Source organism: Ambystoma mexicanum, chromosome 3p, assembly GCF_040938575.1.
Source record: "Ambystoma mexicanum isolate Mex_15411 chromosome 3p, UKY_AmexF1_1, whole genome shotgun sequence".
In the NCBI taxonomy this organism is placed as follows: Eukaryota; Metazoa; Chordata; class Amphibia; order Caudata; family Ambystomatidae; genus Ambystoma; species Ambystoma mexicanum.
In genome coordinates, this window is record NC_090925.1 from 156,443,549 (window position 1) to 156,459,939 (window position 16,391).

General features: G+C 51.6%; 1 protein-coding gene across 3 annotated transcripts in view; it reads left to right on the top strand.

The window, feature by feature from the left end:
* The window catches only part of LOC138580187 (C-type lectin domain family 2 member L-like), a 646,123-nt gene that overhangs the window by 407,306 nt on the left and 222,426 nt on the right, over nucleotides 1–16,391 (top strand). The gene's annotated exons all lie outside the window — the stretch shown is intronic.

Consider the following 16,391-nt stretch of genomic DNA (forward strand, 5'->3'; position numbering starts at 1 on the left):
CCTTGGCTATCGTGGCCCGCTACGACAGGGAGCTCTGGTACAAACTGGCTCCCCTGCTGGACTTCCTGCCGGACGACAAGAGGACAGAGGCCCTGGAGATCCTGCAGGAAGGTGAGGTGGCTTCGGACCACGCCATTACCGTTGCGACGGACATCGCCGACACTGGGTTCCGCCAGTTGGGCAACGGCGTTTGCCTTAGGCGGCGTGGATGGCTCAAGGCTACGGACTTCCGTCAAGACGTTCAGACCAGAGTCCTGGACATGCCCTTCAATGGGAACAACCTGTTTGGCTAGACAGTGGACGATTCCCTTCAGGCCATTAAAGCGCCACCTACCGTCAAGCGGCCCGCTCGTCGTCTCAGGAGGCCTACAGAGGACGAGGCAAGTCTGGCGGACTCCGCCGTCGTCGCCAAGGAGGTCAAGGCGGCAAAGCCTCGTCCAAGCAGGATTGAACCGACCGTGGGGTCGGGCCCCCACCGAAGCACCCCGGTGGGAGGCCGGCTGGCGAGCTTCGTCAGCGTGTGGGAGTCCATCTCCACCGACCGTTGGGTGCTGGACGCCTTGGCCCGGGGCCACGCGCTCGAGTTTCAAAGAAGGTGTCCACGCGTCCCCCCCGTGGCCAGGAAAGAACTTCACGTCCCTCAGCTTCTCCTGGAGGTAAAAGCGATGCTCAGGAAGGGCGCCATCGAACTCGTCCCAAAGAGGCTTCGGGGCTCCGGAGTGTACTCGAGATACTTCCTCGTGAAGAAGAAGACGGGGGGATGGCGCCCCATCCTGGACCTGCGACGTCTGAACAAGTTCATCAAGGCGCAAAAGTTCCGGATGGTCACCCTCCAGCACGTCCTGGGTCAGCTGGAGGAAGGAGACTTCCTGTCGTCGTTGGATTTGGAGGATGCCTACTTCCATATTCCCATCCTAAAGGGGCACCGAAAATTCCTCAGGTTTGTGGTCCAAGGGCGTCATTACCAGTTCAAAGCCCTCCCCTTCGGTCTACGGTCGGCACCCAGGGTGTTCACCAAGTGCCTCGCACCGGTGGCGGCGCAGCTGCGCCGCGAGGGGATCCACGTCTACCCCTACCTGGACGACTGGCTCATCCGAGCCAAGACGAGGGAGCTCGCCGTGGTTCACACGGCAAGGACCGTCCAACTTCTCACGGACCTGGGATTCTCCGTGAACTACGCCAAATCCCACCTGGTACCCGCGCAAGACGCTCTGTTTCTGGGAGCGAGGCTCAACACAGTGTCCCTTCTGGCCTCCCCGTCGGAGGAGAGGACCAGCACCATCCTGGGCAAGGTGCAACGGATGTTGGTGGCCGACGCGGCCAAGGTGAGGTCCATCAAGTCCCTCCTCAAAATGATGTCTTCCTGCATCTACCTCATTCCCATGTGCAGGCTCCGGATGCGCCCGTTGCAGGAGTTCCTGGACGCGCGCTGGATCCAAACGACGGGCAGCTTCGAGGAAAGGATCACACTCGACGAGAGTTCCGACGAGCGATCCGGTGGTGGGACACCCGCGCGCATCTGACGGCGGGCATGGACTTCCAGACCCCAGCCCACCAGGAGACAGTGACCACGGATGCCTCCCTGGAAGGGTGGGGAGCGCACACCGAAAATCTGCACGCAAGGGGCCTTTGGCTCCCGACGGAGAAATCCTTACATATCAACGTCCTGGAGCTCCATGCAGTGTTTTGGGCCCTCAGGTCCTTCCTTCCGTCCCTCAAGGGCAAGGTGGTGAGGATCTTCACCGACAACACCACCACCATGTTTTACATCAGAAAACAGGGCGGAACCAGGTCCCCAGCACTGTCCAAGGAGGCGCAGGACCTGTGGCATTGGGCAGTCGCCCAAGGGATGTTTCTGGTGCCGTTTTATCTGGCAGGGATAAAAAACACCATCGCCGACTCACTCAGCAGGGAGCTGCGCTCGTGCCACGAGTGGGAACTACGGCAGGATCTAGTGGATCGCCTCTTCCGACGGTGGGGCACACCCCAGATCGACCTGTTCGCGACGGCGACGAACTCCAAGTGCCGGAGGTTCGCCAGCAGGTTTCCCCAGGCGAGGAGCATGGGCGATGCTTTCTCGTTCCCCTGGGAGGGCCTGTTCCTCTACGCGTTCCCTCCTTTGCCACTGCTAATCCGGCTCGTCAACCAGCTCAAGAGGTCACGGTGCAGGATGATCCTCGTCGCACCTGCGTGGCCGAGGCAGATATGGTTCCCGGACCTTCTGGACTTGTCAGCGTCCCCGCCAATCAAGCTGCCGGTGGACGCGGATCTGCTCTCCAGGGAAGGAGGCGCCATCCTCCACCACGACCCGAAATCGCTGAACTTGCAGGCCTGGCTCCTGCAGCGCTAGAGTTTGGAGGATACGACATACTGGCCGACTGCAGAGAGGTTCTTGCAAAGGCCAGGGCGTCCTCGACTCTTAAATGCTACGGACACAAATGGAAGAGGTTCTCTGTCTGGTGCCACGCACAGAAGATTAACCCTCTACGGATTACGGCTCCCCAAGTTCTGCCGTACCTGCTGACGCTGGCCAAAGCTGGACTGGAACACGCGTCCATCAAGATTCATCTGGCTGCGATCTCCCGATACACCAGGACCACGGGACGGACATCCTTATGGTCTCATCGTCTGGTGAAAGAGTTCATGAAGGGACTGTTCAGATCGTTCCCGCCGGTGAAGGCTCCGGCCCCGGCCCCGGCGTGGGAGCTCAACGTGGTGCTGACCAAGCTCATGGGACCTCCGTTCGAGCCTCTGCACTCGGCCCCGTTGAAGTTTCTGTCGTGGAAGACAGCGTTTCTTGTGGCCATCACCTCCGCACGACGGGTGGGAGAGATCCAGGCCCTTTCCTGCAAGGCCCCGTACTTGACTTTTCACGACACGAGGGTGGTGCTCAGGACGCACCCCTCCTTCATGCCCAAGGTACCGTCGGACTTCCATCTCAACGAACCCTTGGTGTTGCCTGTATTCTTCCCGTCGCCTTCGTCGCCGGCTGAGAGGACTTTGCACTCGCTGGATGTGGCTAGAGCGCTGAAGTTCTACGTGGACCGCACGAAGTGTTTCCGGAAGACGTCACAACTCTTTGTGAACTTTGGACCTGTCAATCAGGGGAAGGCTCTCTCGAAGGCTTCCATTTCCAGATGGCTCTCCGGCTGTATCATGTACTGTCATCGGTTGGCAAACCGACCGCTGCCCGGCCGTCCGAGAGCCCATTCCACCAGAGCGATCGCAGCTACCACGGCGTTCCTTTCTGGTGTGCCCCTGCTGGACATATGCAGGGCTGCTACGTGGAGGTCGACGCACACCTTCACGAAGTTCTACTGCGTCGATCGGGATTCCAGGGAGGAGTCCAGGGTCGGCCAAGCAGTGCTGCGCAACCTGTTCGCCTGAGGTGAGCCTGGTGAGGAGGTAAGATGCTTAATGTTGAGTTTGATGCAATGCTTAATGTTGAGCCTTTGCCACCTCCCGTGGTTGTGCATGTGTGTACTGCTATGTATTCTTTATTCATGAGCATGTGAATCCATGCCAGACCCCATGCTGGAGAAGGAACAAGTTACTTACCTGTAACTGTTGTTCTCCAGCATGGGTCTGGCATGGATTCACATGCGAACCCTCCCGCCTACCCCTCTGCGGCTCTTCACTTGGTCATACTGCCACTTCACGTGCTTCCAAATCTGAAGATGGCTGCCAGAGGCGGTTCTTAGGTAGAGGGCAGTCATTGGCTGTGGTCAGTATGACGCAGAGACCAGTGATTGGTTGTTACTACGAAAGACAGATCAGAAACGAAACTGATACTGGTTTTTTCTTTACCGAGGATTCCCAGCCTGACGACGGGGAATATTCATGAGCATGTGAATCCATGCCAGACCCATGCTGGAGAACAACAGTTACAGGTAAGTAACTTGTTCCTTCCTTGGTAACCCTCCAGTAGCACAGCTCTTTTCGCTCCTCCAGAGGAAAGGCGGGCAGGTCTTCAAAAGGTTTCTCCTCCTCCTCCTACTGCCAGCCATCCATGATCAATGACTCAGTAAGCCTACAGAAGCCGTTCGCAGGCCTACGATGGCAGAGGACAGCGTAGCAGGCGCCGAAGCAATCTTGAACTGGCCGGGACGTCGGGCTCCCACCTTTGCAGCCCGGGTTGTACCTGTGCTGATGGGTGCTGGCCAGATGGGTGCTGGATGCTCTCGCCTAAGGACATAGCCTGGAATTTCAGCACAGGTGTCTGCTGATACTGCCTGGGGCCAGTCAGGAGCAGCACATCCCTCAGCTCTTAGAGGACGTGCAGGCCATGCTATGAAAAGGGGTGATCGAGCTGGTTCCCCAGCGACTCCGGGGCACTGGAGTATATTCCAGATACTTTTTTGGTCAGAAAAGACGGGGCTGGAGGCCCATTCTAGACCTACGACGTTTGAACAAGTACTTCAAGTCTGAGAAATTCAGGATGGTCACGTTGCAGCATGTGCTCGGCCAACTGGAAAGAGGATTTCTTGACGTTGCTGGACCTGGAAGACGCCTACTTCCACGTACCCAATCACAGGAAACACTGAAAGTTTCTGCGCTTCATAGTGCAGGGACAGCACTACCAGTTCAAGGCCCTACCCTTCAGCTTGAAGTCAGCCCCCAGAGTGTTCACAAAGTGCCTGGCACCGGTGGCGGCCCATCTGCGCCTACGGGGAATATACGTATACCCGTACCTCGACGACTGGCTCCTCTAGGCCTGCTCGAGAGAGTTGGCCTTCGGACACACGGAGGTGGCCATCAAGCTGCTGATGGATCTAGGATTCTCAATCAATTATCCAAAGTCCTGCTTAACGCCATCGCGGAACGTACTGTTCCTGGGAGCCTGACTCAATAGTGTCCTGCCTGGCATCACCCTCGGAGGAGAGGGTAGCGGCCAGTTAGGGGAAGGTGCAGTGGCTGTTGTCGATGAAGACTGCTATGGTGCGGATCATCAAGTCGTTGCTCGGCATGATGCATCTACCTTATCCAGCTCTGCAGGTTACAGATGCGACCTCTTCAGGAGTTTCTGGACACTCGCTGGATACAAGTGTCCAGAAACTTTGCAGACAAGATCACTCTTGATGATTAGTTCCGACGGGCGATAAGGTGGCGGTGCGTCCGCTCCAACATCGCCTGGGGTTTCATAACCCTCCATTCCAGGAAACTGTCACAACAGATGCTTCCCTGGAAGGCTGAGGAGGCCACACCGGGCGTCTGCACGCCAAAGGCCTGTGGTTGCCGGAGGAGAAAGATCTCCATATTAGCATCTTGGTGCTACGAGCAGTGTTCTGGGCCCTTAAGTCATTCCTTCCATCTTCGAAGGGCAAGGTGGCGAGGATCTTCACAGACAACACCACCACAATTTTTACATCAGGAAACAAGGGGGCATTTGATCACTGGCGCTCTCCAGGGAATCCCACGACTTGTGGCACTGGCCCATCGGACAAGAGATGTTTCTTGTCCCACTTCACCTAGCAGGAGTCAAGAACACCATTGCGGACTCCCTCCGCAGGGAGTTGCGCTCCAGCCACGGGTGGGAACTTCAGCAGGGCCAGGTTGTAATGCTGCATATTCGCTATTCATGAGCATGTGAATCCATGCCAGACCCCATGCTGGAGAAGGAACAAGTTACTTAACTGTAACTATTGTTCTCCAGCATGGGTGTTACATGGATTCACATGCGAACCCTCCCTCCGTCCCCTCTGCGGTTCTTCTTGGTCATACTGTCACTTTACGTGTTTACCAAATCTGAAGATGGCTGCCATAGGAGGGGCATAGGGAGAGGACTGTCATTGGATGGGGGCAGATTGACCCAGAGGACAGTGATTGGTTTAGAGGAGAAATACAGTTTGTAAGTGAAAGTGACAGTTTTTCTTTTAACAAGGATTCCCAGCCTGACGACTGGGAATATTTAGGAGCATGTGAATCCATACCAGACCCATGCGGGAGAACAATAATTACAGGTAGTAACTTGTTCCTTGATGCAAATTTGCACGGAAGACAGTCACATCCCCCTTTTGCCTGTTAATTTTGAAAAACGAAAAGGGATGGGCATGGCTGAAGAGTTTTCTCGTATTCTGGCTCTTGAGCCCAAGTGAAATATTTGTAATTCTCACCTGTTGAGGCAAAGTGGCTCTATTAAGCTGCTAACAGTACAATGTTATACTGCTCCAGGAGACATGGCTGACTGTGCCAATAGTGATGGATGGGTTTCATGTTTATGAAGTCTTAGCTGATAAAGGATCAAAAGGAAGACCTTTTGGAGGCCCTTTTAATTTGGGTGTCTAACGCCTTTAAATCTAAAATTATTTCTGATGTTTGTTAATCTGCTTAGAATCACATGCTGTGCATAGGTCCGACATCCAGTGGTCACTGCGGAGTATTGTATTTTGTTTTTCGTAGTCGAAAAGGGACGTCGACAAGGCGTGTCTGAAACACTATCCCTATAGTGACGTGCGTTGTACCCACAATCCCTCACGCGTCGAGGTCCCTCAGATTGTTTTTTTCCGCCCAGCTACTGGTCGCCTTTACGCGGAGCTCCTCGAGAGACATTGCAGATTTCATCTCCTCGACCTTTGGTCGTTTTCCTATTTTAATATAGAACGTATCGATCCCCCCCTCGACGCTGTTGTGAAGCTGTCTCCGCCGATCTTCGACGGAGGGGACGAGCGGAGGAGATCCTTCGGCGTTGCCGAACACGTGGCCTGGCCTCGCAGGCCATATACAGTAGGGAGAGTGGGGGTCGTGGGACATCTCTGGTTCTTTTCTGAGAATGCCTTTCCTTTTCCCCTTCCTTTCCCTTGGGGTGGTTATCACGATTAATTGCCTCGGCTATGGAGAGGACACCCTTTAGGTTTTGCCCGCTTTGCAAGGGCAAGTTTACTTGGAAGGACAAGCATTCACGGTGTAACCGCTGCTTGCCCCTCGATCACAAAGAGGAGGGTTGCACGGCTTGTCGGCTTCTTAAGCCTAAGACTCTAAAAGACCGTAGGGTCAAGAGGTGGGCGGCCTACGCTATGTCGAAGGCCGACGCTGCACCCACCGTTGCTACCTCCGACAGTGACGAGGAACGTGATACCACGACCTCCGCTACAGAAGTCAAAAACCCCCCTAGAGAGCGCACACGCGCTTCGTCGTCTGTCCCCGGCCCCGACGGGCTCGGCTCACGCCCTGCTTATGGGGATGAACACCCCGGCGACATTGACGCACATAAGACCACACATAAGCACACAACCCATGGCTCTTCTTCGTCGAAGGCGAAGAGAGCATCAGCGCCCAAGGAGACGCAGGTTCCACCGGCGGCCTCCTCGGACCGTTCGGGTTCGAAGCCCCTCTCGCAACTGCAGCCGCGACCAGCGACTGGGCTTTCGGCAAATAAGGGCGTCGCCCCCAAATCATCGGCCGGCGCGCATCAGCAGAAAGCGCATGCCGCCGTAGAGCGATCGACACCCATAACGTCGAAACCACAGCCCTCCGCTGACAAACGAGTCGCTGAGAGCTTGGCGAGGATCGTGGTAGCCGACGCCCACAAGCGTACGCCGAAAGACACGTCGAGCGCTACGCAGAGGTCGAAAGACACGCCGAAAAAGCCCGAAGAAAGGCAGGGACTATCTCCTTCAGTCGAGGGGATTCCCAACACACCTGAAGGCTTTTCGGAGGGCGACGGGACACTTTCCTCGACGTTGTGGGAGAGGTCGAGCCGTTTTCAGCTACAAGACGCTATTTTTCCCCCCGCTAGACCGCTCAGGGGTACCCCATGAGACCATGGAAAGGCTCCATCTCTGCATGGAAAGAATGGAGAGGTTTATGAATACCCAGAACCCTCCCACTCCCAAGAGAATAAGAGAAGGGCCTCAGGAGGACCCCAGGGCCAAAATTCCGAGACTAGTCAATCCCCAACAGGACACAGCCTCAGACTTCCATAGTGTGTATGACCTCACTGGGGAAGAACATTATTGTGAGGAAGAGGAAGATTTTATGGATGAGGAAGAGGGACGGAACCAGGAGGAAGTTCTGGAAGACAGCCCAGACTTGGTAGGAGAAGGCTTCGGAGAAAATCCAGAAGAAGGACCTTCTCACCCCTGGCAATCCCCTTCTATATATTCCGACACTGATGTCCTGAACCTAAATCCTCCAGACAATTCACCTATTAGAAACACATCTCCCATTGACGATCAGCCCACATTTAATGCCCTGTTGCGCAGAGCAGCAGCACATTTTGAACTGGACACTGGGGAGCTCTCTCCTGAATTAGACTTTGTGGAAAGAGTAATTAAGGAGAAACCCCCGGTCAGTCAGACCATTCCCCTCCTCGCTTCGGTGAAGAGAAGAATCATCCCTTCGCTGTCCACACCCGCATTAATCAGAGGGGTCAATCCTAGAATTGAAAAACTTTTCACTCCTTCACCCTCAGACCCGCTGTACATCAGGGGACATTCCATTCCGGATTCCCTGGTAGTAACCAATACAAGAAAGAGGGCAGGGGTACCACTTTCCACCAGTGAGGCACCACCTGACAAGGAGGGCAAGCGGTTATATGCCCTTGCAAAGAGAGTTACATCCTCGGCTGCCTTTTCGGCAAGAATTGCGAACAACAATTCTTTGCTCGCTAGCTATGCGGACGCGCAGTGGGCCAAACTGCGCAAAGACGCCGAAGAAGCGCCGGAACCTTTACGTACACGCCTGCTTACAACTATTGGCGAAGGAACCCAGGTCAACCAGAGTATTGTAAAAAACTCTCTGGATGCTGCAGAAACAGCAGGACGTTCCCTGGTTCAAGGAATACTCCTAAAACGCCACGTATGGCTGCGCAACTCGGGGTTCAAACCGGAGACACAGGCGTCTTTAATAAATAAACCTGTTGAAGACTCAAACCTCTTCGGGAAAGCGGTGGATGAGGCTCTGGGGATGGCTAAAAAAGAGTTCGATACTATCAAAACTCTTGACCAAATCTCTAAGCCCTCTACCAGGCGCGGCTATGGCAACAAACTCTTTTTTCGTGGCCAACGCCAACAACAAAACCAGCAGCAACAGTACCCTGCCACCAATTTCCAGACCAATAGTGGGCAGTACAGCCAAAGAGGCCAGCGTCGGGGCAAAGGAAGAGGCCGGGGGTCCACCCCCAGAGGCTCCCAAGCCCCCAACAACACCAAGTGACGCGAAGATTCGCGTCCCCTCCCATGCAACACCGGTCGGGGGCCGGATAACATCCTTTCTTCCAGCATGGGAGGGTATAACGTCAGACCGCTGGGTAGTTTCCACCGTAGCCCACGGATACTGCATCGAATTCAACAGTTCCCCAACATACAAACCCCCGAGGGGACGTCGCATGACACCGGAACATCTTGCCATCCTTCTCCAAGAAGTACAACAACTGCTGGAAAAAGGAGCCATAGAGGTCGTACCTCTATCTCAGGTAACGGAAGGTATTTATTCAGTGTACTTCCTTGTACCCAAAAAGGATCTAACCATGCGCCCTGTATTAGATCTGCGCCCAGCGAACAAGTTTATCAAACCCCAAAAGTTTCGTATGGTGACATTACAAGAAGTGATCCCACTGCTATCACAGGGAGATTACATGACAACATTGGACATGAAAGATGCATACTTTCATATTTTAATGTTGCCAGCGCACAGAAAATACCTCCGGTTCATGATAGAGGGCAAACACTACCAGTTCAGAGTGCTACCCTTCGGCATAGCATCAGCACCAAGGGAATTCACAAAGGTGCTGGCAGTGGCAGCGGCCCACCTGCGCAGGTTGTCCATCCCAGTTTACCCTTACCTCGACGACTGGCTCATAACAGGGGATTCTTACGAAACATGCTTCTCCAATACCCAAAAGACTGCAGACCTTTTGTTCCAGTTGGGCTTCTCCATCAACGAAAAGAAGTCCAGCCTAGACCCCAGCCAAATCAAACAATTCCTAGGGGCTCTAATTCAAACAAAGGACGGCCTCGTCTTCCCCTCCAAAGAGAGGGTCCAAAACATGCTGTTTCAGATCCCTCAATATGTGACCGATCGAGAGGTGACGGTACGCAAAGCAATGCGCTTGCTAAGCATGATGGCGTTGTGTATTTATTTGGTACCTCACGCGCGCCTGCGCCCAATGCAAGAGTGGCTCAACAGCCAGTGGTGTCAGGCCAGCGGACTATGGGACGATCTAGTGGTGGTCTCGCAGGCCTTAGTTCTCTCGCTACGGTGGTGGACAAAAGAAAACCTGGGAAAAGGGAAACCTTTTGCCATACCCGCGGCGGAAGCCACTCTAACCACAGACGCATCCCTCACAGGATGGGGGGCTCACCTATCCCATCAGACTGCTCACGGAGTGTGGACTCCGAACGTAGCATCCAAACACATCAATCTTCTGGAGCTACTAGCGGTGTTCAAGGTGCTAAAAGCCTTCCAGGAACACCTACAAGGCAGGACAGTGATGGTCCTTACAGACAGCACCACAGCCATGTATTACATCAACAAGCAGGGGGAACCCACTCTCCAGGACTATCCAAACTGGCCCAAAATATATGGAAGTGGGCTCTCAAACAAAATATGCTCCTACTGTCACAACATGTACCAGGGGAACTCAATCTGCTGGCAGACAAACTCAGCAGAGATTTCCCCCTGCCCGAAGAGTACGAATGGCGACTGCACGAAGACATCATCTTCGACGTCTTCACGCAATGGGGATTCCCAGAAATAGACCTGTTCGCAACCCTGGAGAACTCACAATGCCAAAGTTACGCCTCCAGGTACCCCCAAAACCAATCCAAGGGAAACGGTCTGTCGATTCAATGGTCAGGGAAATTTGTTTACGCTTTTCCCCCGACACCCCTTCTCAACAAGGTGGTGCACAAGATGCACCAGGAACAAGTGACCATGATACTGGTGGCCCCAATGTGGGCCCGACAGCCATGGTTCGCTCACTTGATGGAGATGTCTCTATCTCCCCCAGTGAAACTCCCCTGCCCATACAACATGCTGTCACAAGACAAGGGCAGGACTCTGCATCCATGCCCCCAGAACATGAACTTAGCAGCCTGGCTCCTGAGATCATAGAATTTGGACATCTACAGCTCCCGCAGAGATGCATTGACATCCTCAGGGAAGCCAGAAAACCTAACACTCGCCACTGCTATTCTAGCAAGTGGAAGAGATTTGTCATCTGTCTGGTGCAGAGGAAAGAGCATCAACCCGATTGACTGCTCTCCCACACATATTGTTCTATACCTGACCCATTTTTTGGATTCAGGTCTAGTGTTCAATTCCATCAAAGTCCACCTAGCGGCACTTTCTGCATACACCACTTCCCAACTCAAAGTGTCGTGGTGGAAGATCCCTGTTATAAAGGCCTTCATGGAGGGAGTAAAGAGAATACACCCCCCGATAGCTGACCCAGCTCCCGGATGGGACCTTAACGTGGTACTTACCAGACTCATGGGCTCACCATTTGAACCCATGCACAAAGCATCTCTTAAAGACCTCACTCTTAAGACTGCTTTTCTAATAGCTATCACCTCCATCAGGAGAGTAAGTGAACTACAGGCTCTTTCTGTTCTAGACCCCTTTGTTACAGTTCACAGAGATAAGGTGGTTCTACGCACTCACCCAAGGTTTGCTCCGAAATTTATCTCAAAATTCCACGTAAACCAGTCTATAGAACTACCAGTGTTCTTTCAAAATCCTTCCAACTTGGGGGAAAGGACTCTGCACACACTAGATGTCCGCAGAGCGGTCATGTTCTACATGGAAAGAACCAGACCACTGAGGAAGACTAATCAGTTCTTCGTCTCGGTGGCAGCAGGAAGAGAAGGGGATGCAGTTTCAAAGTCCACTATTTCTAGATGGATTGTTCAATGCATCACTCTCTGCTATACTCTTGCTAAGAGAGAACTGCCCTTTAAGCCAAGAGCACATTCTACTCGAGGCACGGGGGCGTCCATAGCATTCATTGCAAATGTTCCCCTTGAGTCCATCTGCAAAGCGGCTACCTGGAGTTCTGTGCACACCTTTACAAAACACTACTGTCTAGATGCACACTCTAGATCTGACTCCCAGGTGGGACAGGCAGTATTAAGACATCTTTTCTCTACTGTTCCTTCTCATAACCCACCGCCAACTCCGGGTACTGCTCGCTAGTCTATGCACAGCATGTGATTCTAAGCAGATTAACAAACATCAGAAGAGAATGCATTACTTACCGTAAAAGCATTTCTGATGGTTGTATCTGCTTAGATTCACATGCGCCCACGCTTCCTCCCCGCTCGGATGGAAGGAACATAGACTTCCTTTATATCTCTCTTTTCTGTACTCACTCACGTCTAGAAGGCTCCCTCAGGGCAGAAAAATACAAACAGAGGGACCTCGACGCGTGAGGGATTGTGGGTACAACGCACGTCACTATAGGGATAGTGTTTCAGACACGCCTTGTCGATGTCCCTTTTCGACTACGAAAAACAAAATGCAATACTCCGCAGTGACCACTGGATGTCAGACCTATGCACAGCATGTGAATCTAAGCAGATACAACCATCAGAAATGCTTTTACGGTAAGTAATGCATTCTCATCTTCCACTATACCATGCCATGGTTACTAGTCTTTCCATCAGTTTTCTTAATTGAAGAGATGTTCCATCGAATTTTTTCCATCCATTTTTTTTCATCTAATGTGGTTTAATACCACTTTCCATCGGAAACCTGTTTAACACATTTTTATCTTATTTTTAATTGGGGGGCCCCCCAAACTCCTGTTGTCCAAATGTAACCATTTAACCAACTCAAATATACATCCATTTTCGATGGAAAAATATTAATTGAAAGAATTTTTCAATGAAAACATTTTTCGATGGAAAATCTTTGAATGAAGACTGTACCCCCCATCCCATAATGTTATGGTTGTGGAACTTCTAACGGGAAAGGCTAAGGTCAAGGTATTGATTATTAATGTCTATGCTCCTCCCGGCCCTGGTACATTGGATGCAATTCATGAATCCATTGAGGAAATTCTCTCTAAGTGGGACAGTGGGTGGTTGCAGGGTGCTTTCCTACTAGTTGGTGATCTGAACGCTAGATGCATGGACGATTCTCAGGGCCCTGATCATAAACATTTCTTAAGTCGAAGTGTGATGCGTCGAACAATGGGTAATGAGAAGGGAAAGAGTTGAATAGGGTTCTTGAAAGAATGGGATTTGGCCCTAATCAATGGTAGGATCCCGGGAGACGTCCCGGGCCAGTTCACTTGTAGTGATTGACGATCCAGGGCCACATTGGACTATTCTTTTAGCAATAGTGTGGCCCTGGACCGGATCCGGGAGTGAAGGGTGACCCCGGAGGCACATAGTGATCAGTTTTGTCATTGAGCATGGACATACAGTTGTATGAGAATAGTTGGAAAATAAATGAGGGCCTCGTCCAAAACCATGCAGGAAATAGTATTTATTGTTCTGTGGAGAATCTCCACAAAGTGTCACGAGGTGCACATAATGCCCTCCAATACGATTTGGGTATTTTGGCTGATTTTTCCCCAGATGACTTTGAAAACTGGAAGAGTTGAGCCGAAGGATACGGGCGAGGTCGGGGGTAATCGCCTGGCCATCCTGGTGGATGGTCATTCAAAGACCTTCGACATCACCATTTGCAATGCCAAGCATACATTAAGACGGACCGTCAGATTTATTAAATGCTTTAAGACCGACTCGCCCGAAATATTAAGTCTGGTACGGTGAGAGAAAAATAGATATAGGAATTGGCTTAAGCATTTGGGTTTGACCATCAAGAATGCTCAATGGCAGTAAATGCAGGGTGCCCTTAAGTCCGGGAACTCGCGCAGTATTTGGCAAATCCTCTCGCAAGTCCAGGGCAAAGGGTACGAAAACATCATAAAACCTATAGAAGGTGGAGTTTGGGAGGAGTATTTCAAAACAGGCAACAACAAAGTTAACACATCGGCCTTGGCGGACCGTGATCCCGGATGCATGTGGCCAGTGAAACTTATTCATGACTCACTGGTAGAAACTATTATCAAATTTAAAAGCTCACAGGCACCTGGTCCAAATGGCCTGTCCAGTTTGGTCCTGAAGACCTCCCCCGATGCCTGGACCTAGCTTCTTTTGGTCCTGTTTAAGAAAATTAGTCTTACACACAAGATACCGAATTCTTGGCAGCAGTCTATATTGGTCGCCATTTATAAAAAGGGGGACACTAATGTCCCAGACAATTATAGGCTGTTGGCAATGTTAGATGTCACAGGCAAACTGTATGCTCTACTGTTGCTAGGTTGAACTTCAGAGATGGACGGATGCAGCAGGGGTGCTCTATCAATACCAAACTGGCTCCGACCGGTTCCGCAACTGTACATATTAGGCTGCTGGATACTTTGCTCAGAAGATCGGCCTGTAAAGATAGCCCATCTCTATATGTCACAGTCGTGGACTTTATGGCAGCGTTTCACCGGCTAGACCGAGATAGACTGTGGTCCAAATTGTGGATACTGAGATGCCCTAAATGGTTGATACATGCTATCAGGCTTTTCCACTATAATAACTTTGCAAGAGTGCGTTTGGATAATGGGGAAAGTATGTCTGGGCCTTTAAGTATAAATGAGGAAGTCCAGCAAGGATCCTTGCTGGCTCCTCTATTGTCTAACTTGTACATTACTGATTTGCCTGCTTGTCTGCTAAAGAGCTCTAATTGTCCCCCAATATTGGGGAGGGAAAAAATGGGGTTCATGTTGTATGTTGATCCAATTTGACCATACGTTTAGTGGGATGAAAGCCATGGTAAACGAAATTTGACTATGCGCAGAAAAACTCTTACATTACATCTCTCAAAGGCCAAATGTATGTTAATATTTCAAAAAAGTATATAAAACAGCTCTGAACACTTAATTGTGGGTGAGTGACTGTGAGACTTTCTGATGCTTGTTCATCTGATAAGAATCACATGCTGTGCATGTAGTCCGACATTCCCTTGCCTCCTTATCCCTAAAATCTACCCTCTTCTTATCCCCTACCTTACCTCCTTCAACATCTGCCTCTCCTCAGCAACCTTTCCCTCTGCTTTCAAGCATGCTACGATTATTCCCATTCTGAAGAAACCTTCTGCTGATCCACTTCTCGCCTCCAACCTCAGACCTATCTCTCTTTTTCCATTCCTCTCTAAGCTTCTCGAGCGCCTTGCCTACTCTCAGCTCTCATCCTTTGTCACTACTTCCTCTCTCCTACCTCCCTCCCAATCTGGCTTCCGTCCCAAAACATTCCACTGAAACTGCTCTCACCTCTATCCTTAACTCCCTCCACTCTGCTCTCCATGCCAAGCAATCCTCTACCCTTATTCTCCTTGATCTCTTGTCGACCATCCCCTCCTTCTCCACACTCTTTCCTCCTTCGGGTTCAAAGGCTCTGTTCTCAAATGGTTATCCTCTTGCCTCTCTTCGCGCTCTTTTGCTGTATCCTGGGGTGGCCAGACCTCTCCTACCTTTCCTCTTGATTACGGTGTACCCCAAGGTTCTGTACTTGGTCCTTTCCTCTTCTCTCTTTGCCCCTGTTATCTCCTCGTTTGGCATCTCCCACCATTTCTATGCCGACGACACTCCTCTTTCTCTCTTTCTCCTCCTTCTCAACAGACCTTCACCAAAAACTCTCTTCCTGCCTTACTGCCATTAAGAACTGGATGTGCTCCAGCTTTCTCAACACCGACAAGACTGAAGTCCTTTTCTTTCCCTCCAACTCTCTTGCCCCTTCCTCTCCTCCCCCTTTCATTCACTTTCCTCTCTCTAATCTCCCTATCTCTCCCCAAGCTCGTAATTTAGGCGTTCTCTTTGACTCCTCTCTCCTTCTCCCAACATATTTCCCTCACCTCTCGCACTTGTCGATACCACCTCTACAATATTCGCAAAATCTGTCCCTCCCTCACTTTCCACGCTACAAAACTTCTAATCTTCTCCCGCCTCTTCTATTGCTCTTCTCTACTCTTTGGACTAACTACATCTCATCTTGCCCCCCCTTAAATCCATCTACCACTCTGCTGTTCGTACCCTATGTCTCCTTACCTCCCGTGACTCCATCTCTACTTCGCTCTCTTACCTTGGCTGGCTACCATTTCACTCCCAGCTAAAATGTTACTTTTGGAAGAAAGCGTCCACGGTTGAGAGGGCCCTAGTTCCACCGTAAATAACCGCGCAACCACAGGACCGGACGACACCCGACTCTGAGGAGATTACCGAAAGCATTGCTAGGATTACTTCAGCGGATAGTCAGAAGCAACGGTCCAAGAATTGGAGATCCAAGGACTAAACCTAAGGATTCGTCGAAATCCAGGGATAGGCAGAGGGATTCATCGGAACCCACGGAAAGGCCTAAGGACAAACAGAAGGACACGCATCAACCTTCGGTCCCCCG